Raw genomic sequence first — 17,444 nt, forward strand, 5'->3', positions numbered from 1 at the left:
CTCCCGCCCCGACCGCTCGCACCCAACTTTTCCTCCTGCAAGAAACTGTCCGGTTCCCTGGACTTCGGCGGGAGCCGGGAGGTGGGGGGGAGGGCGAGGGATACCGCCGGGGGTGGGAGCCGGGAGGGTTGTTCGGGGTGGGCTCTTCATTATTTTATCTATATTTTTCATCTTTGGCCATGCAGCCTTCCTCCCCCCGCCCTTCTCCCGCTCCCCGCCGCCTCCCGATCGCAAGTTTGGGTGAAGGGGGAAAAGCAGGAGGAGGGGGGGGAACATGTCTACGTTTGTCTATGTCGACATCAGCAACACAAAATATGGCGTCCGCTTTCGACAGGGCGTTACGTAGAGGCGAGCAGGGGATTTTGTCAGCGCGGTCCCTGACGAGGAGCCGCGGGCTCCCGGGCCGGGGGGGCAGAGCCGCCCCGGGGCGCGGGAGGGGCCCGGCGCCGTCGCCGCGCGTGGCTCCGCGCCCGCGGCCGCACTTGGTAGTGGTTTCTTCTGGTTTAATTTTTGATTAATTTTTTTTTCCCTCCTGCCCTCCCTCCCCTCTTTGGCAGCCCCCTTCCCACTCGTGACGCCGTGGTCGTGGCGCGGGGCTCGCTGCCGGTAACTGCGGGGAGCGGCGAGGCGGAGCGGCGGCACTGAGCCGGGACCGCGGCGGGGAAGAGCCGGGCGCCCCGCTCCATCCCTCCTCCACCCTCGGTGAAAGGCTTTGCCTTCCCGTGGCATTTTATTTTCCGTGGAATGGGGAGATTTGGGGAAATTCGGGCTTTGGCACGTTGCATCCACTTTTGTTTTTTTTTTTTTTTAAATGAGGGGTGACTTTCCCGTTTTTTTAGCCGGTTTCCAAAGACATCACAGAACCGTCTCCTTTTTTTTTCCTCCTTCTCTCTCTCCCTCTGGGATGAAGGCGACAGGGAAGGACACTGATTCATTCTTCCCCTCCACCCCCCCCCCCAGCCCCCCCCCAAGGAATAGAACTTGGAAATGATACAGGGATGTACCTGTCTGACTTTGGGGTATCCGTATGCCAAGCTCTTCCCTGAGCACTTTTGTTCGCTCAGAGCCTGGGAATCCCTCCTGAGGGAGACGGCCGGGGGGGCGGGGCATGGCTCTGATTTCCTCCCCTCTTGGCTGCCCGAGCACCTCTCCGATGGCGGCTCTCCATCCTGTCTTGGGGCAGGTGCTCCTTGGAAACCCTGTGAACTTGTGAGTGTCCTGCCGTGCAGGGGAAACCCACCAAAAGTTTTGGATTGGAAGGTGGAGAGCAAAAGGGGAGAAAACATTCAAAGAAGTAGGAATAGGAGGGAATAGGAGGGAAGAGGAGGGCTCTTGGCTGGGTGTGAAAGTGATCAGGATTGCTGGGCATCAGCAGTTCCTGCCAGCCTGGTCCCGCTGCAGCAGCGCGGGGAGCAGCGGATGAGAGTGGCAGAGTGTGCAGTGCCTTGAGAAGCTGCACCTCTGGCAGCACAGGGCATTTTCTGCAGCAGTAGCAGGGTCACAGCACAAGGCTGTCAATGAGATGCCTTTTTTTTGTTTTCTAACTACAGATTAAACTTTGTGCGGGGTTTGTCCCTCCTGGCCGGGGCTGGGGTGGTCGTGCAAGCACAGATGTGACTAGAGGAGGTCTGATGTGTCTAGCAGAAACCTCGTGCATGCAGCCTTACTGGGAAATGGCATGTGAATTAAGAGCAGTGTGTGCTGCCGTGGTTTTATTAGACCAGCAGATGAGTAATATTATTGTTTAAGAGGTATCTGTGACCGAAGTGCTTTGCCAGTGTAATATATTTCTGTCCCGGTGAAGCCTTTCTAATGTAGATGTGGCTTCAGTGTGTTGTATGAACTCAGCAGCTCTTTGAAACAGAATTGCAAATTGATCTCCCGATCAGGGAAAGCAAGGTATTGGCCAGCAATTGGGAAGAATATAAATGCTGAGAATTGGCTGGTCATTATTTTACTTTGCCCTCATATGTGTGTTTATCCCCTCAGACTTCTGCAGAAAGTAATGTCCAAGAGCTCTCCCATGTTTATCCTCTGTTCTTGTATCCGTGATAAACTCAGTGCCAGAAAGCATGGATCAGTTTGTATATCTCAGTTATCAGCCCAAAGACCTTGTGATTACTCACCTTTGTAAAATGACATTTTTCCTGCCTGTCCACCCCAGGAGTTCACCTGTCAGAGTTTCGTCACACAGGACATTGCCTGCTGTCAGTGTTTGAAAGTAGCACACTCTTTCCAGTCGTTTTCTCTCAAAGTACCACTTGTTTTTTTCCTTTTCACTCTAGTTAAAATCAGCAATTTCTAGACAATGTCTGTAAAGTGAATAATCCATTATATGAAACAGCCCAAATTTGTAGTATCATATTTGGGTTCATTCTTCTTGTGGGGGGGAAGTTTTATTGTGTTTTTATTAAAAGTCAAAAAAAGCCAGCATTAAATTTAGTAAAGTTACTAGCTTCTTTTTACATTTTCAAACCAGTTTCAAACTGCTCCAGGCTGGAATGAGAACACAGCAGGTTTTGCTCATCCTCGTAAAAGACAAAGAGTTTAATGCCAGGCATGACATCACTGTATTTGCATGTGCAACATCTTCAGGTTTTATTCCTTTTTGCTTTGCCCTAATTGGATGATCTTCAGAAATACTATTTGGAGTTTCTTCTGGCAGGGATGTTTTGATCCATATCTAAATTATTTTTCTTTGTGTCCACTTAAGGAATGGAAACATCCACTGAAAATAAATCAAAAGAGTGTTTTAATTAGAATTTGTTCAGAAACATGCAGTGTCAAAACTGAATTTCCTGAGATTTCAGCATGGCTGTCAGGTAAAGCTGCGTTTACATTTTGTGTGGAGTGTAATTGTAGTTCGACTTTCTTTCAGGTGTGAGGGTAATTCAGCAAGTGTGTTCTTTCCCTAAAAGTTACTGCACATCTGCATGATGGTATCTGTTCATACTGGAAGTAAGTTAATAAACAAAAATTGTCATTAAAGTAATCTATAAAGGCTTTAACTTAAAGCCATTAAAATAATTGCTGCTCCTCTGTCAAGGTGTGTTTACATGTGTCCCTTCATCTGGAACTAATATTCGTGGTTAGTTTATCAAGCTTTCAAAAATAGATCTGAAGTTTATGGGATGTAATGGTACATTTCAGTCCCGGGGTAACAGTAAGTTGGGTTTCTTTCTGAGCAGCTGAAAAAGCTGTTGGTTTCCAGAATGTTTCAAATACTTTTCATACAGGGTAGTATTTGAGAGTTTAATTTGTGAAGATGTAGCAAAATGGAAATAAAATAAGTTGGGCATTTGGAAGATGAAGGGAAGAGCATTCAATTCCAGCCTTGCCTTCCAGAGACAGTTCAGAAATCACCAAGCCAGCCCTCTCCCCAAAACTGCTTTGCAAGGCAGAAGGGTTGTTTCATTGGTTGTTTTGTTTTTAAAAATTAGCATTTGGGGTTGTTGCAAAAATGTTGAGTTTGAAAATAAGACAATGCATTTGGCAAGCTTTTTTCAGAACCATGAGACTTCAAACCAGTTTCTGAAGTGAAAACTGAATTTTCCGTAAGCTGAGTTTATGTAGAATGACCAGTATTGTGAGTCTGCTGGTGCAACTGAGGGAGAGGTGTGAAATGATTTTGTGTATTTAGCACTGCAGAAGGCTCAGATCGCTGGGTTTTGTGAGCAGAGAGAGAACGACACAGGCAAGGAGAGAAGGTTTAGGTGTTGGCAACCAGGAGGGGACTTCAGAAAAGTCATCCTGGGAGATTCTGATAGCTGAGGAGGTGGATTATGGTGCAGTATCTCCTTGAATTCATGGATGAGACTGCACATGCCTGGCCTGCATTGGGCAATGCCCCGATGGGGCTGGCGGTGGGAAGGCTCATGTCAGTGCTTGACAGGGGAGCGGAGCGTTTGCCATCTGGAGGAGTGACTGAGGAGGAAGGGTTGGGAAGCAAATGGGGAAGAAGGTGGTCTGGAACACCTGCATGGTTAGAAATCACACATCAGGAGTGGAGGGGGTGAACTTGCAGCGAGTTTTGACAACCTTTTGCAAATTGGCCGGGGGCGCGGGCACATGCTGGGTGCTGAAAGCAGGGCACAGGCAGGGAATTCAGCTTTGCTCTGAGAACAAGCCTCCCCAACAACATCTGCAGTTTATAACTTCTCCACATTGTTGTGCAGCAGGGACCCGATCTAGCAAAGTGGAGCCTGCTCACCACTTGTCTGCCTCTCAAATTAACTTTTACAGACTTACTGGGAGGAATTTGCAGATCTCTACACCTCCCACCCACACAGACTCCAGATTAAACAGTACCATGGTCCAGGCTCGCCCTTGGATTCAGTTTCCATCTGCATGGTTCAAAAGCTCTGAAATCGTGTAGGTCTCTGTCTCATGCTGCCTTTATTTGGGACTGCCCAGTCTGAGGGTGGAAAGGGACCTTCAGATTTTTTCCTTATGTCCAATCTAAACCTACACTCTTTCAGTTTAAGACCATTGTTCCTTGTCCCGTCACTACAGGCTTTCATAAAAAGTGAGAATGTGTATGTTTAATATCTCATAAGGGAAGGTACCCAGAGCCTTGGAGCACACAAGCACTTTGGTCTGGTCAGCATCCCACGAGCACACCAAGAACTTTATCCTTGGGTGAATGTGCTGATATTTATCATCCCAGCCCTGTCTCAGTACGTGACATTGGCAAAAATGTCCCTTTGCTGGTGTAACAGCCCTTTTGCTGATGGGTTTTGCCAGCACAGCTGCTTCAGTGACGTGTCCTGCCCTGGGCTGATACAACGCACGACAAGCGTCAGTGGTACAGACCTGGAATGAGATGTGCCCGTGCAGACATTCCTGCTGTCATGTGCTTGTTCAGCTCTTGATGTCTGCGCATCAACCCTCCCCTCTGGGAAAGCCTTGTTACTGCTGGAGTGAAGCCGCAGTTAAGAGCAGACCCTCTTGCAGGTACAGGCACTGTAGGCTTGGGATCACAGGAATGGGCGCATCTCAGGAAATGCAAATGGCTCTGTGCAAGTCACCGAGTTTCCTGAAGACCGGTATTACCTGCCCACAGTGTAATTCAGTTCACTTGGTAAACTCATCCACAGCCTGAAATTCATCTTCTTCCCTGGAAAAATGTTGCAAGATGAAAAGCAAAGTTACTTGCCTTGTGTTACTCCACTTAGCAAACCCTTAGCTTTGGCTTTGCACAGAAACAGCCATCTGCTTCTCTCCCTCCTTTCATAAGTGACATGTAAAGATACAAATCTTTAGTGTTAGCTTTTAACCTGTACCATTTTGATGGTGTGATTTACAGTGTGGCCCCAGTTGGCACTGGTGGAGGGGACAATTAATTTCATGTGAGCAGTGGATGGGGTGGGATGGGAACGTTTTGCACTGCTTTTCATGTCCTATAAGAGGCCCGAAATCTTGGGTTTTCCTTCTCTTTCTTCCCCCCATTCTTCCTGTCCTAACCTTATTTCCCCTCTTAAATATTAAATATTTTTTTAAAACTTGCAACCTCAAATTACCTATTTATTTTGGCTTCTCTTGTAGTTGATTGTATGTTGTTCCCACAATTTTCTAATAAGTGTTAAAACTTCATGTTTCACTCACTGGAGCTTAAAACAAACAAAAAAACCCCAACCAACAAACAAAAGAGATTTTCTTGCTTCTTTTGAGTCAGTGACTGTAACTAAGGAAGCCTCAGATTCAGTGTTACTTAACCTCTTGTCCAGTTTGATGAGTGGAGGAAGAAGTCCTGTGAGCAAGACTGTATAGGGAAGAATGTGGTTCCTTTCTTTTAAGTAGAATCTTGTTATTTGTGGTTTGGGGTTTTTTTAAATACCACCCAAAAAAAGCAGGTTCTGAGCTGCTGCTGAAGGCACCCTCAGAGGGATTTAGTAAAATACCAGTATGTCTCAAGAACTCTGTGCCCCTTCCCTTGCCTCTGATGTGTGTGTTCCCTTTTCTCACTCCAAGTTTTGGACATCTCTTTTTTACATTTCTTAACCTAATTTCATGCTTATTAGTTTCAGTTATTTTATGTTGCACTTGACTTTGATAGCAGAAGTGGGAAAATACTTGTTCTTTTTCTTAAATCTTATTAGCAAGACGAATATCCAATAGGATACCAGTTGGAAGCAGTTAAGTTTAGTAGGGTTTCAAAGTGTGCCGGGAGGGTGGCCTGGAAAGTGGTGCAGGGAGGTTTTTGCCTCCTCTCATTCCAGTGAAAGCCAGTACGAAGCAGAAAGCGGCAGTATCTCCAAGCTTTGCTGCCGGGCTGGCAGAGCACTGCTGATTCACTTTCACACAAAATGAAGGAAAGTCCTGATGGTTCTGGCCTCAAGTGTTTCTGGGGATATGCCTTCCCCACCCCTCTTCCTACTGCCCACCTCAAAAGAAAATATGTCTTGTTGTGGGGTTTTTTGTTCATCATCCTCTTGAGCACAAGCTGTCAGGCATCACAGGGAGTTTTTCCTTTTCTTTTGTCTCTCCAGAAACTGATTTATTTAAATGATTTGCTGGGAGCACACTGCTGTTAAAGGCTTTGGTGCTTGTTGTCTTTTGGACTTTGGTACAGTTTTCTTGAAAATTGTGGAAGATGGGATTATCCCAAAGAATCACGGCTTCCCCTGAAACTGTTTTTTTCTGCATTTTTCCAAAGAGATCCCCTTTCCTGGTCTTCTGTGAAGAATGTTGTTTATTTCCATGTGATTAAAAGGCGAGGAAGTTGTTTGAGTGCTCAGCTCCCTCCTGGGGAGAGCCCTTGGCTGCCTGGCTGGAAGTCCACGTCTGTCACTGCTCCCACCCATGGGACCAGCAGACCAGTGCCCTCCTTTTGCTCAGCCAAAGATAGTTACAGAGTCCTTTACCGCTCATGTATTTACTATCTGGCATCCCCATGTCATCTCTTGCGGCCTGTCACCATTATGATGCTGCTTTTCATTACCATCAAGTGATATTCAGTACCAGGAGTCATGACCTTGCAGTTGCAGATTTTTGAGATCCGTTCCTCACATCTCAGGACTTTGCATCCTTTTTTTTTTGAGACAGTAGCCCTTTTACCTGGGCTACTTAACCTAAGGCGCAGGTCCTCCCAACCTGTGCTTGGGTACAAGCATCTTGCTAGGAAGGTACCAGCTCCACTGTGTGACCACTGTGAGGGCTAGGTTTAGTTTTCTTTGAGAAGCCAGCTGAAAAAGCTGGCTGATGATGCTGAAAAAGCTTCACGTGGGGTTTCCAAACCAGGGAAAGTGCCATGGGTTGCCACATGGAAGAGTTGGCAAATGCGTCAGTCCCCAGCACGCCCATGCCGGACTGCCGAGGGCAGGGGCTGCTGGCCACTGAGGACCTGCAGGATTTTGCCCAGCTTCAGCAGGTAGGAAATTCCCAGCTACAAATGGTGATGAGTAAATTCAGAGTAAAGTGCTGCCTAAAGAAGCCTTTACTTCTCTCTACCTGACTGGGATTCTTGAGCATAAGAGAGGAGTCGGCTCCATGTGTGTTTTAAAACAATTGGAGTGACAAGAAAGAATGATGTGTTTGGAGGGAACTCTTTTCTTAACTACATTTAAATAGGCATGTCTTTCTTTAGAGCATCCTCACAATTTTACTGTTGCTAAAATGGTTTTCACAGGATGCCCATTTTCTGTGTATCTGTTGGCTTATTGTCTGTGTGCCTTGGTGATGTCAGGGGGGTGAGGTGGTTTGGGAAATACTGCTCAAGGCAAACACAAGCTTCAAGATCCATGCTTAATCAGATAAAGGAAAAAAATCTTAGCTCTCTGAAGGATTTTGCTTTCAACCCTGAATATGCTTGAGTGCCTTAGATTCTGTTTGCTTGTCCTGTTGTCCTGTTACTGAACTTATTTTTATGTGTTTACCCTCTGTGTGATGGTCCAGGAGAGCGTGCGAACTCTCAGTACGTGTCCAAGTCAGGAGAGGAGTGTCACAATGTATTATTTATACTGAAAAGAACTTGTGCATAGGAATGATCTTAGCTCCAGCCCCATCTCTCCTGCAGCAGCAAATCAGAGCACTGAGTTGGTGGATTTAAAGTTAATCTCCTGAAATCTGAACTCCTTTTTGCTTCCTCTGCTCTTTCTTCTTGGTGAGCAGTGAATGGTCTTGTTCTCACCACAAAGTGCTCAAGGGTGAGTGCTTTCAACCTCAGGGTCCACAGCCCTAGGGTGCAAGCGGTGAGCAGGGACCAGACACCCTTTGACACCTGGCTTCAATTCCATGCTGAGCCCTCTGCAACTCTCCCACAAATATCCTGGTGGACTTAAATATGGGGTTCTTCTAAATAAAAAATAATTTTAAAAAAAGCCCACAAATCCCTGTCTGCACCCTGTGCCCAGTTTAGGAGGAAGATCATTGTTGAGTACATGGTTTGCATTTTTAATTTCTTTGTAGTACCCTCTTGCTTCACCTCTTCCCCTAACAGTCTATTCCCACCCTGATATTTTTTTGGAGGGCTCCATCCACATCCCAGCAGGGAGCTTGCTGTGGCAGGGTGCTCTCAGGACAAGGGAAAGCACCTTTCCATATTCAGGGAAAGCACTATTGTGGTGCTTGATGGAGTGAGGGGTCTGCTTTGAAATGTGCTATTGATGGGAAGCACTGCTGGAAAAGTGTGCGAGGAATTTTGCAAGGAGATATTGGGTATTTAACACAAGCTGCATCCCAAAATTGGTGGTGATGTCAATAGTACTGTATGGCAAAGCATTTGTGGCTGTTTGCAGGCTGCTTTACTTACAGATGGTAGCAGACAGCAAGAGGGGTGGGAATTACCACCTGGGCTCTGCCACGCTTTTAGCTTTTAGATACGTTGTGTGGAGTGATGTGAGATGTAGTTTGATGCATTTTGAATGGTGTATTTGCACAGGAAAGCTAAAATCATACCTGAGTTTCCTCTCTATATTGATTTCTGCAGCCAAGGTTGGAATTTGATCCTATATTTCAGTTATCTACCTTGCACTCAAGTCATCCTTTCCTATTTCCTATTTGCCTCTCACTGGCACAAGCAGTATGACAACTTACACTGGTTCATGTTTTCATCTAAAATGTTTTAGTTATTTTATTTTTTTAATCTGTATTTTGTTCATCCCTATGTAGATAGCGGTTTTATTTGTTGCTTTTGTCTTATCCTGACCCTTTTACTGAGTCTCAGGGTGGAGGCTGCTACTGTGTGTTGTGAGGTCACTGTTCGGTTTGTGTATCTAGGCCCTGCTGTAGCATCTTCTAGAAGGGTTCCCATGCTGAGCTGCTGGCACAGATTGGCTGACATACCCTTCTTCTGCTCAGATTCGTGATTGCTGGTCTGCACAGCAGCGGAAAAGGACTGTGATTTGCAACCCTTTATTATTGGTCTTCGCAGCTTACAAATACTCAGTTTGGAGCACTCTTCAACTTCCGCTGTGGCCACTTGGCTTGTTTGGAGTTGCAGCTTGATTAATTTTTGGCTACTGCATAAATCGCCCATGTCCCTTTGCTGTGTTGTAAAATCAGTAAAAAATAAGTTATCAAAGGGTTGGAAATAAAATTTTATCCACACTTAGCACTGAAAGTTTTGTAGTGTAGCTGGAGGAGAAGGTAAAATACCAACTTATTTTTCTTCTTTTTTAAATGAAACAGGCAGCTAATAGGAAGTTGATTAAGAAACATTTGAGGTTGGGTAGGTTTTTTAGGTTATTAAAGATTTTTTTTTTTACTTGTCTGCTGTTTTAAAATACCTGTTCTTAAATTATGTAGACTAGATGGTGTGAGAGTGAGGAACAGCCCAACACACATCTGGATTTGGCAGGGTTTGAAGTTTCAAACTATACGAAATTTCATCCTTAATGTGATTTAAATAGTTTAAGGTATTAAAGTCTTGAAATCAGTGTTTATACTGACTTTAAGACACTCCCCACTCAAAGCATGAAGGAGTGTTACATGCTGTGGGTTTTAAAAAGAGACACTATGCATGCATTGCTAATTATGTACTTTATTATTGAGTCTGAGTAGTAATTTTTTTTCCAGAGCATGTTTGGCAAATGATAGTTTTTAATAAAATTACAGAATAAAGTAATTACTTGAAATTTAACTTAATAAATTTGTTTTATGTCTTAGCCCAGTAAGGATCTACTAAGGTCACCTTTGACCTGCATTGAAAGCAGCAGGCAGAATCATGTTTGAAGGTGAGATAAGTCAAGGACCAGTTTTGTTAAAAACTAGAGGATTATCCCAGGAGGGGATGTAGGAAGCTCATTGCTTAGGTGAGAGTGGGGTGTTGATGGGGAAATTTTTTGTCTCTTCAGTGAGAACCTGCAGATAGATTAGGCAAATTGTAGTTAATTATTTAACAAAGGGCCCGGGTGCTGCGGTTGCCTTTGACTCCTGCACTACTAAAACATCTCTGGTTTGGAGGGTGGAATTAAGACTGTAACTTCGAGATTAAGCTTTTCTTTTCCTTATTCTCTTCCCTTTGAATGCAAGGCTCTTGACTGCCAGTCCTGGAACAGATGAAGTTTTGCACTCTGTGCTAAGAACACTTATATAAAAGGGAGATAGATTGCATCCAAAGCCTGCTCAGTTTGCTCTTGAGGAAGGTGGGTCTGTGCTGTCCTTATCCACCTGGGGGTCTTTAGGGAGCCTCTCTGCTACCAATCCTTGCTTTTTGTGCAGACCCCTATTAGAAAACCACAGAAAAGGCTTAATCTGTGACAAGCCAGATGTGATGTGAGCTGAAATCCAGGAGACTGATTATTCCTGGGGCCAGCAGGACCGACGCAAACCGCTTTTAGTGTGTTTGATTTGTGGTGTTGAATTCCTGCATGCACTGGGTCAGATTAACCACTCTCCAGAGCATGAGTAGTGGGGGTCTCTCCACACCCTATTTCCATTAAACCAGTAGGAAGTTACTGTGCTGGGATTGATAGACCCACATACACATGAATGTGGAGGAAGACAAAAACAAACCTCACAGATCTTTTAGAAATCAGTGATACTGGCAGGGATAATGCCATAAGGTGACATGCTTTCCTGTCCGCAAACATACAGCCAAGGGATGTCAGTTCAGACATATGAAAGTGTAAGTACAGCAAAGATACCTTTTCACCAAAGTCCTCGCTGCATCTGAGGCTGAAATCACAGAAACTGTTCTTTGATGTTGGCTTCCCAGTTGTATTGTGAATGTGGCTTTCAAAGTGCAGCTTTGAACAAACAGTTGAGACCTTTAAGAGGCCTCAACCCCCACTCTTTTTATTGGCATTTTTACATTTGTATTGCTGTGGGGTGCACACATGCACCTGCACATAGGCATGGCATGGTCCTGCCTGATTAAGTGTTTGGAACATTACTCTTAGGTTTAAGACACAGCACTGAGGCCTTTTCAGTCCCACAGATGTGCCCAGAGCATCAGGATGGTCGGTTCAGACCACTTCTAGCAGCCTGCATCCCTGCTGGGTGGCAGCAGTGGGGCAGAGGGTTGCATGTGGTTCTGCTGGAAGTCCTGTGATCAGCTTCTGGGTCTTGCTGTGATGGGGAGAATTTGATAGAAGGATCAAGCCATTCCTTCACATTATCACATTGTAGTGAATGGGCAAACACTACTGTTCTCGTCTTGCCTTTACCTCTGAGATCACCAGCAGCTGCTTCATTAACTATTAATGGCCTGCTCATTAATGCTGTAAGAGGCTAGGACCAATCTTGCAAATTTTCTGGACTCTTCCCCTGAAATATTTATGACTTGCTCGCTGTGCAAAAGGGCAAGAGCAACAGCAGAGAACATGCCTCCAAGTTTTGTTGAGCTATATTAAAGAGCTCATGAATGTGAAGAAGCTGGCAGCTTCTTTCTGTTTTTTGGCTTTCTGAGCTAGTGCTGCACATCTGGCTCTAGGGGTCAAGTGGGCTGGTGGTTTGCTGAAGCATCGGTGGCAGAGTCTTGGATGCTTTATTGATGATCTCTAGTTCCTGTAGTGCTTTCCTTGCATCCTCCTGCACAAACACCAAGGTGTAATTGATACCTCCAGGGGAGATTTTATTGTTCTTAAGAGGTGGGGAAACTGAGGCACAGAAGTTGAACAATTTGCCTGGAGCTGAGCAACAGAAAGCCAGCAGAGGATGGAAATGTTGTGCCCAAACTGTTATGCTACTTTTGATTGAAGTCTGGTTAGTGTCAAATAGGTGTACGCTCACTAAGCCTCACCTGAATGCTCCGAGTCATTCCTGTCCCATTCCAGAGCTCCTACATGATCGCAGAGAGGAGCATTGAGTAGTGCTTTCTCTGGGAAGAAGCCAGTTTGTTTTAGTTCTCTCTGGTGCCAAGAAACAGCAGGGAAGCTATTTTACCCCTCCATTCAGATTTTGGAGGTAAAACTGTTCAGCTCATGCTTAAGTCTACCATCAATAAAGACTCTGTCCACTGAATCCCAACTGCAGCTCAGCTGGTGGTGCACCAGGCACATTAAAATCTCTGTTTCTTTCCCACAGCCATCTGCAGAGCGAACACTGGTGTAAATACACGTGGGAGGCGTTTTTTTGTAAAGTGGGGAGATACACTTTAAAGAGAACAGGTATGACTCTGTTGTGGTGGCTGAGTCCACTTTACGCTCCCCAAGTTGCCTTAAAATTGGTCTCTCCTTACAACACGGTGCTAGAAACTTCTCCCTTTGTCTAGATTCTGCTGGTCACTGGCCCTCTCCCTCCCCCCATCCCTTTTCCCATTGGCCTCTGTTATGTCATTCAACTTTGCCTCTGCCCCCTAGCCCTCAGACTATTGGTTTTGGATGCTCTGCCCACCTTTGGGAGTTTTTGGGATAAAACTGGCGCGGGCTTTTGGTTTGGTTGTTCTTTCTTGCCTCTGTTCCCTTCGGGGTGTTGCCATTAAACACCTTGGAATCGCATGCAGAGAGCCCCTCTCGCCTCCCTGTCTCCGGTTCGTGCACAGACTGTGGGTGTGAGCGGCTGTTCGCGACCACCTGCGAAGGTGAGACTGTGCACGCGTGGGTGCTGGCAGAGCGCCACCTGAGCCGTCCATGAGGGACCCAGTAGGGACAAACGCGGCGTTGATCCACCGAAGCCTTCTTCCATATGACTCCAGGAATGAGGACCGGTCTGTACAATGTTTAACATCTTTTCCATTTGCAGCTGGCCTTCAGAGTAAAAGGTCCTCTGTCTTTAGAAGATGCAGGGTGTGTCAGGAATGACCAGCCTTTAATAGTATTTGAGCTTCTGGGCTTGCAAGTAGTGCTGAAGCGGAGCCGGGTGGCAAAATAAATCCATATCAGAAACATTCTCTGGTACAACTCTATCATTATTTCTTACAGAGTGAATATTTTATCCCACATTATATCAAATTGCAAGGGATGCTTGTTTTCTCTCCTGGAGCTATTCCTTTTAATTGCTTGAACGAAGTTAGGGCAGACCCAGGGTAGAAATTTAAAGCTCTTCACTGAAACAATGTTTAAGTTAATGTTTATGTCACACTGCTATGGCAAGGTGAATGTGGTAGGCACAACTTAGTGGTCATGCTGTGCCCTGTATGATTTCAGTAGGCATTGATGGGACTCCCTTGTCAAGCTGATCTCCAGCAGTATTCCAGCAGTGCACTGATTGCCACCTGCTTTTGCCCTCAAAACTAGCTTGTCTCTGGGGAAGACTTCTGGGATTCTGCTGCTACAAGAATAACAACCAGATCTTAAGCTACTTTTGTGACTCTTTATTGAGATAGTTCTTCCAAAAGCTGGAAAATGGGTAGGTGCAAGAGTTGAGTCCGTGTGTGTTGGCTGGTGCAGCTCTTCTAGAGACAGCTGCAGTGGAGGCTGCAGAGCAGATTGTTGGTGTTTTTTAGTTACCAGTGGATGCCATTACCTCTCCTTTTGTAGAGCTGCTCCCTTCCTCAAGGAAGATATGCCTCTCAGCAAGCCCACCAAGATTTGGGAGCCCTTTCCTCACCCTTTCCTTGGTAGTTAGGAGGAGTCTGCCATCCAAAACAGACACCATTCCTCCAGCTCTGAGTTTGAGGCTGAATCACAGGTAAGAGATGATGTAAAATCTCTCTTCCTATGCAGAGGGAATATCAGTGTAATTCAAAATGTTGGGAGCCTTGTCTTATCACTGCCAAAGGCATCAATTATCAAGTATCAATTATGTGAGAAAACTGTGATAATTAACACTTCGAGTAAGTAGAAACTTACGGTATCCTATGAAATAACTGGAAGAAGGAGGTGTTCTCTGTAGAAACAACAACTTCCAGTTCTTGGTATCGTAACATGAACTAAAATGGTGGCTGGCAGCAGAGAAATTCCAAATGTATCTTCTGCCTGCAGCTCAGATGTGAGCTACGTTTCCAAGGGGAAAGGCTACGTTTCCAAGGGGAAAGCATGTGTTTGCAGTCTTGGGCAAGTTCCTGATTTCAACACTTTCGGACTGAGAACTGGACTGTGCTTTAGAGGATGCTACAACTCATTATTCATTTTCCTTTTCTGACAGTGTAGTCATGTCAAGATAAAAATGATTGTTCAGATTTATGAAAAGTGGTTTCTAAAGTCTAGCCTTTTTCTTGGCATCTGAGTGATCTGTGGAGCACTGGGAGTTCATTGGGACTTGTGGGTCTCTAGCATTTTTGGTAGAAACCAGCTGTTGATGAGCTATATCTGTGTTTGCCTGTTTCCTCAGGGGTGATACACAGGGTTGGAAATGCTAGTTGAAGTTTTCATGTGTGTTTAGATTGGTGGGTACTCCAGCCAGCAGCCTCTTTGGGTTATAGTAAGTTCTGACCCAGGAAAATGTTATCCAAGCCTAAAATTAAGAGAAGAAAGGGCAAAATCAGTTCCTGGGCAGAAATGGGGGCACAGGTCAGACAGCCAAATGAAATGGCTCCTGGTTGAGTCTGGGATGAGGTTATCTTGGAACACCTGCTAAACCTGGCTTTTTCAGAAGAGTTTAGTATCCTTTGAGATGTGTTAGTTCCTCATTTTTTCCGCTGATGCCATTTATGCATTGTGCTTGCCTTGGCTTAAGGACTGCACATTGTCCTTTGACTGCCCTGCTTGTATAGGGGGGTCTTTCTGCCCTAGCCTGATGTGATGGGGCCCAAAACAGCACTCATCTAGAGTTTGTGTATCAATGAAAACTGTGCTGTTGGGGGGTTTATTAAACCATTTATTTCATGGCATCAGCATCTTGGCTCTTACTTGACAGCATCCGATGGTCCCCGCCTCCAGTGGACTGAGCAGATCTGTGTGGCAAAGCACAAAGGCTTTGTATTACGACACAGGCTGCACTGTATGCTGGGGAGTTAGCTCGCATCCTGCCTTCTGCTGAAAATAGCTCGGGGTTAAGCCGTGCCTACACTACAGGCTCCTGCCAGCAGCACTGTCCTGGCCAAACGCGTGGAGAGGTGCGATTCCTGAGTGACGCGGCGCTGTTGGCACAGCCCCGAGGCACAGCGTGCCTGTGCTGGGGAAGCCACCCTTCCTCCAGCCTGGGAGTGACTCGTGCTGGGCTCCTGTGGGCCCGGCTCTGCCGCAGTAGCCCTGTCCATTGTGCAGCGTCTTGTGAGGTTACATGGGTGTTCCTCTGCTGCTGGAGTATTTCTGGGAAATTAGTTGCTGTAAATTTTTAAAGGTGTTTTTTCAGATCCTCCTAAGTAAAACAGAGGTGAGAGATGCATTTTAATGTTCCATGTTCTCTCTTGCCCTCTTTCTTTGCAGGGTGGTTCCAGTGTTCCTGCTGTGCTCTGAGCAGGGCATGGTGGCTGTTATTCTAGCTATGTGCCATCTAGTGCTGGATAATGTTGCGAGATCCAAAAATAAAAGGTGGAAAAATTTTCAGACAGAGGAAACAAGGCACAGCTTTACCTCTTGGGCAGAGCAGCTTCCTTCCCTCTATCTAGCACAGCTTCACTCCTTGAGTCTTGAAAGATGGATACTGTTGTATTTTTACTACCTGCTCTGTCTTTCCACACCAACTTTTAATCCTTGGCTCCCTTCAAGAGATTATGTTGTTACACTGCTAGTACAGGTTCTTTGATAAAATACTGCTCTTCTCTTCCTCCCCAGCATTTTAGAGTTACACATTTCTTTGCTCAAGAAGAGCGCTTCAAGATTATCCCCAGCCTCACTGGAGAAGCAGGGGGAAGAGTGGTTAATTGGTGCTTATTTGATCTCATATTTCTTAAAATACAAGCACCTTGTATCCTCTTGGGTATTTTTCATATCAGTATTTGTGATACAGGAAAGTTTTGTTACAAGAATTAAGTGAAGAAGCTCTGAGGAATAAAAATGGTTTACACAAGGTCAGGGAATTAAAACCTCTCCCATAGCCTGGCTGGAACCATACCCTCTTGCCCTCTCTTTTCCTCTGGTCCACCCATGTCCCTGGGTAATGAGTTGCTACCTGAGTGGCTCAGCTTGTCAGTACAGGATAGGACCACTGATTTCCAAACGAATCGCTGAGGATGTGCCAGCTGAGGCCACATCAGACCTGCAAGTCTTTTATTTATCTGTTTGCTTGTATGTTGCAAGTCACTCACTGCTTTTGGCAAAACTAGTGCAATCGTTCAATCTGTTGAAATTGCCTGCTTAAATCATCAGATAAGATAAAAGTCTACTAAGATGTGATTATCAAGAAGAAGTTGTCAAGATGGCCAACTTGGCCTCCTTTAGGAATGTGGGTTCTGACTTGAAACCAATACATGGTAAGGCTGTGATTTTGGCTTGGTTTTCTCCCAAAGTATGGGAGGTGTCTCATCCTTTGTAACAGTCTTGACCCCTCCCCCCTCCAGTGAAACTTGGCAAAGTTTCTTCCTGCAAAGGGAACCCAGAAAATTATTTTTCTAGAGCAGGTACTCCAGTTAAAATGCAGACATGCTATGGAGAAGCAGAGCTTGAAGTGTTAACTGCTCTCCAGCAAGTTTCATATACATATATGCACATATATATATGCGCCAGTTCTCTTGATAGCCATGGAAGGCAGGGATGTCCAATTTCCAAGAGCATAAAGAGCATAAAGCTCTTGCATTTAGCCTGTTCCAACAGATAATAGGAGGTGTGACCTCAGTATCATTTTTTAAATTACATCAGTGTTTCTTGTTCTTCCACACTCTCCCTGCAGCCACGAAATCACAGTTACTGTAGGAATTTACACTGGTGTCCCAATGTTCAAAACCAACACTTGCTATTTCTATATGTTTCTTGGAGTTTTTTTGGGGTTTTTGGTGCTAAAGACAAATAAACAAGTCAATAGGCAAAGCATTTGAATGACTGTGCAGTCGTTATAACTGATATCAGGGCAAAGGAATGCAAACTGGCCAGTCTGTGGCTTCATGCCTTTAGCTCCTGTCCCTCTGTTTTGTTTTTCATTTTGAGCACAGGAAGGGGCCAGTATATGACCATATGCTTACAAAATGCTGGTTACACATCTTCCAAACACTGTTGTCATAGTAATGATATGACATGTGTATGTCA

The 17,444-nt window shown here is 45.3% G+C and overlaps 1 long non-coding RNA gene across 1 annotated transcript in view; it reads right to left on the reverse strand.

Annotated features, from left to right (window-relative positions):
- Positions 1-1,357, reverse strand: part of LOC121668321 — a 107,230-nt gene extending 105,873 nt beyond the window's left edge. Inside the window, exon 1 of the long non-coding RNA XR_006017335.1 lies at positions 1,005-1,357. This is a non-coding gene — a long non-coding RNA (uncharacterized LOC121668321). The remainder of the gene's footprint in view (positions 1-1,004) is intronic.
- Between the last annotated feature and the right edge of the window lie 16,087 nt (positions 1,358-17,444).

Source organism: Corvus kubaryi, unplaced genomic scaffold (assembly GCF_017639235.1).
Source record: "Corvus kubaryi isolate FWS band 111438036 unplaced genomic scaffold, C.kubaryi_AGA036_p1.0 37385, whole genome shotgun sequence".
Lineage (NCBI taxonomy): Eukaryota > Metazoa > Chordata > Aves > Passeriformes > Corvidae > Corvus > Corvus kubaryi.